Here is a 6,322-nt window from a genome sequence, read left to right as displayed (position 1 = left end):
CTTCTATGAAAGAGATTGATTTTAAGTTTAAAGTCATGCATTTTATTGATGGAAAATCAAATTGTGTACTTAGTTGGAATATATAATCGTGTGAAAAAAGCGAACCGATAAATTAAAAGAAAATTGTTAGAGGATTTGGTTATATTGAACACATATCTATCATGTCTAATCCATATGTGATTGAGCCAACTACATGAATATTGCTGTTACAAACTTACAAGAAGTTTGAAATTCAGTGTATGAATCGATTTTTTAAATATCTAGGGCAGATTCTATCCTTTGGAAATGCAGCCGAAGCTCAGGTGCAAGCAAAAACGTGTAACGCGTGGAAGAGATTTTGGGCATTAAAACATGTTTTCAAAAGCAACTCATTACCATTAACTCTCAAACAAACAAGCGCCTATACAAACAAAGACTACAAAAAGCTTCTAACGTGTCAAAGAAGCATGGAGCACTCAATTCTGGGTATACGTAGAACCGATAAGATAAGTTGCCACGAAATTAGACGGAAAACTAAAGCTAAGGATGTCGTAGTCAGTGTAAAAATTCTTAAGTGAAGCTGGGCGGGACACATTTACTGAATTAGAGACTGCAGATGGGCACTCCGTTCTACTATATGGACAACGTATAATCTTACTCGAAGGAAAGGCCGTCCTATCAAACGATAGCGGGACGAGTTGGTATCGTTTGCGGGAGATTGGTGGTCAAGGAAGACTCTCAATAGAAAAGAGTGGTGAATTCTGGAGGAGGCTTTTGCCCAACCTTTGGGATGATTGGCGCTTATTATTATTATTATTAATCGATTTCTAGTTGAAGATGTGTATTAGTAGAATAAATTCAGTTAAATCACAATATATCTTTTTGCCCAATACAATATTTTTTAAAAAGATATATTACATAATAAATATAATTTTTTAAATAGATTTCACTGTAATAAAAAAATATAAACCAAAAACAAAAACATTAAAACCTTAAAACAAAAATTGTTAGGCAATATTTAAAAAATTGAAAATAGGTTTTGTTTGTTGCGAATCTATTTATTTTATAAATAAATATATTATATTCGTATAGATTGCATCATGGCTCCAGGACATAATACTGTTTTTCTATGTTTATACACAACAGTTGAGAAGGTCAAAAGGTGGTAACCTCATATCGTTCCAATGGTGGCATTGACAATCTAACACTGAATTCAACTGTAATTGGTTAAAATACAAAACCTTTCATTAAATCAAATAATAATTAGGTTTGTTTCAACTCAAACATTTTTTTTTTATTAAATTCGCGAACAGGCTCGTCCCAAGATTCATAAAACTACCCCCCCCCATGCCCCAAAAAGTTTAGTAATTGGCGATTATTTTTTTTTTTATAAAAATCAACCAACTATTTGTCGCCCTATTAGCTCAGTTGGTTAAGGCGTAACCAATTCCGTCCGCGGTATGCTTAGGGTAGCGGGTTCGATTCCCGCCGTCGCAACAAAATTAATTTAATTAATAGTTGTGATAGGCTGGTGTATGCATGAAAGGGGTGCACTCAGCCTCTGAAATTGAGGAGCTGATAAATGAAATTATCAGCGGAAAGGTGATAAAACACATATATGGTATCACAAAGGTTCTCTATAGCCTAAGTGTGTTCTTCGTGGACAGCTAATGCAACCTAACCTAACCTAACTAACTGGTTCTATTTAAACTTCATTTTTAACGATTGGATTGGGGCAAATTAGCTTCTAGAAATATTTCTATCTGGAAGACAACTATTTTAGTAGCAAAAAAGGTGCATTATTGGTGTCAGATATTGACCTCGAAAATCTGAAGACACTGAAATCATATATTCATCGAATATCCCCAAAGCATCATAAATCGTGCACTAGAGATTATAAAACGAAATTTTAACGCATTCCTACCTCTCTTCGTTGACCTTTGATACAATGTATAAGTCTATATTTTCGAAAACTTCCGAAAAATTGAACAAATATCAAACATAAAAATTGTTCATTCCAAAATTTGTAGCATACGGCCCTGTTCACTAATAAATAGATAATTATATAACATTTTGGTATATATAGATCCCTTATGGCTAGTGATTTTCAATTATCAATTATTTTCATATAGTTCGAATTTTTTTTTTTTTTTTTTTTGTTGGAAGTTTAAACAGACCTAATTATTATTTTAGAATCGATTACTAATCAATATAAAATATTATAAAAATAATCCAATCACCAATAAATACATTTTAAAAAAATTATTGAATTTTGCAATAATTTTTATTTTAAAATGAATTGTTCTTAAAAAAACAAATAATATTTTGAAAATAATCTAGAATTTTTTTATATAAAATATATATAATTAATAATAATAATAATATAATAATGGGGTTTAACCTCCGTTTCTCTGACATATACGCCTATAACAGAGGCCACCCACATCATTATTTGTTATCTTTATTTATTTAACTTCATAACTATTTACAATTACATTTTGATGTGGGTGGAGTTCGTTACTACGTTCTTATCTAAGCGACGACAATGGTATCAATTCTGCACTCACATTAATTATAAATTATTCACACTGCCGCTGCCTGGATTCGAATCCGTAACCTAAGTCTAAATGGACAAACAGACAAAGACAAACGCCTTAGACCGCTCGGCCATTTAGGCTCTCCATTCATACCATGTAAAATTACCTAATTAGTCCATTTTCGGTTGTCTGTCCTTCTGTCAACACGATATACTACAGTAAATAAGCCGGAAAATACCATCAAATGTGGAAAAGTGGTGGAACAGCTCCGATTTCAAAAATTTTTTGTGTACGTGTTCCTTAGACCTCTAGGAACATTCAGCCGCACTAACCTTGGCATTGGAAAAAAAACTGAGAAAGTTAGGGTAGTTTTCCCATCCCCAAATAGTAACAGTGAAAACAAATCAATATTTCACCTCAAAAATCGTCTTCCGAAGGTTTTCGAGGTCACTGATCATGAATTCAAGGTTTAAAAACAACTGAAAATGGTTGCAACCCCATTAAAACTACCCCTAGAAGTGTCAATATTTAAAAAATTTTGAAAATTTTGAATTTGACCTCAGAAATTGTCTTTCTGCGGTTTTTGAAGTCGTTGATAATGAATTTGAGGGTAAGAAGCAACTGAATGTAGTTCCAAGCCACCCCTAAAAACCACCCCTAGAAGAAACAGAGATAAAATTTTAAATTTTTAATCGAATATCGTCTTTCGGGGGGTTTTTGGCATCGCTGATCACGAATTCAAGGTCAAAAAGTAACTTGGATGGTTGCAACCCTATTAAAACTACCCCTAGAAGTGTAAATGATTAAAAAATTTGGAAAACTTTGAATTTTATTTTAGAAATTGTCTTTCTGTGGTTTTTGAAGTCGTTGATAATGAATCTGATGGCAAGACATCTGGGGGTAGTTTTTTTGGGGTTGCAACCCTCTTCAGCTACTTTTTGACCTTGGATTCGTAATCAGCGCCCCCAAAATTACCCGAAAGTCGATATTCGAGGAGAGAATTCAAATTTAAAATTTTATCTCTGTCACTTCTAGGGGAGGTTTTAATAAGGATGCTGTGACATTCAGTTACTTTTTGACCTCAAATTCATGATCAGCGACTCTTAAAACCGCAGAGAGGCAATTTCTGTAGTGAAATTCAGTATTTTCAAAATTTATTTATCATTGACATTTCTAGGGGTAGTTTTAATGGGGTTGCAACCATCCAAGTTACTTTTTGACCTTGGATTCGCGATCAGCGGCCCCAAAAACCCCCCGAAAGATGATATTCGAGGAACAATTTTAAATTTTTTCTCTGTCACTTCTGGGGGTGGCCTTTAGGGGTGGCTTGGGACTACATTCAGTTGCTTCTTGCCCTCAAATTCATTATCAATGACTTCTAAAACCAGAGAGAGACAATTTCTGAGGTGAAATTCAGAATTTTCAATTTTTTTTTTATCATTGTCACTTCTAGGGGTAGTTTTAAGGGGGTTGAAACAATCCTCAATTGCTTTTTGACCTTAAATTTGTGAACACCGAACCTAAAAGCTCCACGAGACACGATTTCTGAGGCAAAATTTTGAATTTAATAAAGTTTTTGTCTCTATCACTTTAAGGGTAATTTTAATGGGGTTGAAACCATATTCAGTTGCTTTTTAATCTTGAATTCATGATCAACGACCTCAAAAACCCTCGGAAGACGATTTTTGAGTTGAAATATTGATTTATTTTCACTGCTACTATTTAGAGAGTTTTGGGGATGGGAAAACTACCCTAACTTTCTCAGTTTTTTTTCCAATGCCAAGGTTAGTGCGGCTGAATGTTCCTAGAGGTCTAAGGAATACGTTCACAAAAAATTTTTGAAATCGGAGCTGTTCCACCACTTTTCCACATTTTCCGGCTTATTTATTGCACTAATAACTCAAAAACGAAAAATGATATCAAGCTGAAATTTTTACAGCGTACTCAGGACATAAAAAGTCAGGTAGAGTTCGTACTTGGGCAACATAGGTCAATTGGGTCTTGAATCCGTAGGGCCCAATTTGTAAACCGTAAGAGATAGAACAAAAGTTTAAATATAAAAAATGCTCCTTATAAAAAAATAAACAACTTTTGGTTGATTATATGGGAATACCAGTTATGTATTTTGTGACATGTATGTATATGTCTAATGTGGCAGTGTAATCAACACTGTCTATGCACGGTATTTCAACAATGAACTTATTTAATTGTTTTTTTTCACTTGTTTATTTTGAATTTTAAATTGTAGCAAATGCAGTGAATTTAAAATAAAATTGTTTATACAAGCTTTTAATTAGTTTTAAGTAATCAAATCTTACAAGTCAAATTTGATCCACTTCTCGGTTTCCGATTGAGCTGAAATTTTGCATGCATATTTTGTTTGGATGATAATGCATGGTTGGGTAGTGACGTCCTGATTTTCCCGTCGCTTCAACCATATTTGACTTTTTTTAAGTCTTAAATAAAAAATTTTAATAAAAAATACTTTTTAAGGGACAAGCTTTTATTGTACTATTTTTATAGAAAATAATTTTATCTATGAGTCACTTATACCCGACTATTTGTAAAAGCTTGAAGCGCTTAATATCAAGAATGAATCGAAAAATAATTAGGCATGTGATTTTTGATAATTTTCACTTGGAATGAATGAAAACAAATTTAAATAATTTAATTTACATTTGAAAAATAATATTTATTTTCACAATTTTTAATGCATTAAGTTTAATTAATTTGTGTTTTTCAATAATTTTAATTTGACATTTTCTATAACATTAACATGTAAAGAATTGCAAATTAGTTATAACAGCCTCCTTTAACGCCAAAATGTTTCGACTACAAAGATATTTGCCCAAAACTTTTTGGAAGGCGATTTTTACTTGAATATATATATTTATTATTCGTGGTTTATGAAGTGAACGAACACAAAGCATTAAAACGTTGAATACTTTGATTTTGATATTCTCTCCTCAATATCTCTCCAATTCAATATGAATAATAATGACTAAACACAATTTATTGAACAAAGGTGGATTATTTTGATATAAATATCAAAATGTATTTTTGACAAGTCCATCCACAAGTCTCATCGATTTTTATTTATTAACAATAAATCGATTCTTTGTTATATAAATTGTATTAACAGTTTTATAAATAACAACATGCTGTTATGAGCATCTTCATCTACGACTTTTTTGTATTTATTTATATATCGTACTGTAAATTTTACTCTCGAGTAACGAGATTGGACTGATTATATAACAAATTTCTCGAAATCTTCAGCAGGCGACGGGGAAATCGTTGTACCAGCAGGTACCTCTGAGAAGAATTCTGTCACAATATTCGTGTTCAACGACCCTAAAACCCCCGTGTAACTTGTTTGAACTCATTTTCATCACTATTAAAATTATGGGCTTTACAAAACAGAAATTGCTTAACATATTTTTTGCGGGCAAATAAATTTGTACAAATTATTTCTTCCCAAAAATTATATTCAATTTCTCTATTTGTTTATAAAAACTGTTCATAGCACTTTTAGGCCCTTTGAGAAAACTACATCCAAGCACCCATGCATATTTCGGAATGCATGCATGCGGAATTGTGGAAAGCTGCTTAACTTATGAAAAACATTTGAAGCAAAACTTAATTATTTGTCTTTTGAATGTCTTAAAAGACATGTCCCTTTGACAGTATTCAAAACTTTAACGAATTAAGTAATATCACAATTAACGTTATTGTTTTAATACTCTATTTATACTGAGTTCTATTATGAAAAATGAATTGTTTAATTTCATGACACTAATATTTCT

This window comes from Chrysoperla carnea, chromosome X (assembly GCF_905475395.1).
Source record: "Chrysoperla carnea chromosome X, inChrCarn1.1, whole genome shotgun sequence".
NCBI lineage: Eukaryota > Metazoa > Arthropoda > Insecta > Neuroptera > Chrysopidae > Chrysoperla > Chrysoperla carnea.
This window is presented reverse-complemented; position numbering follows the sequence as displayed.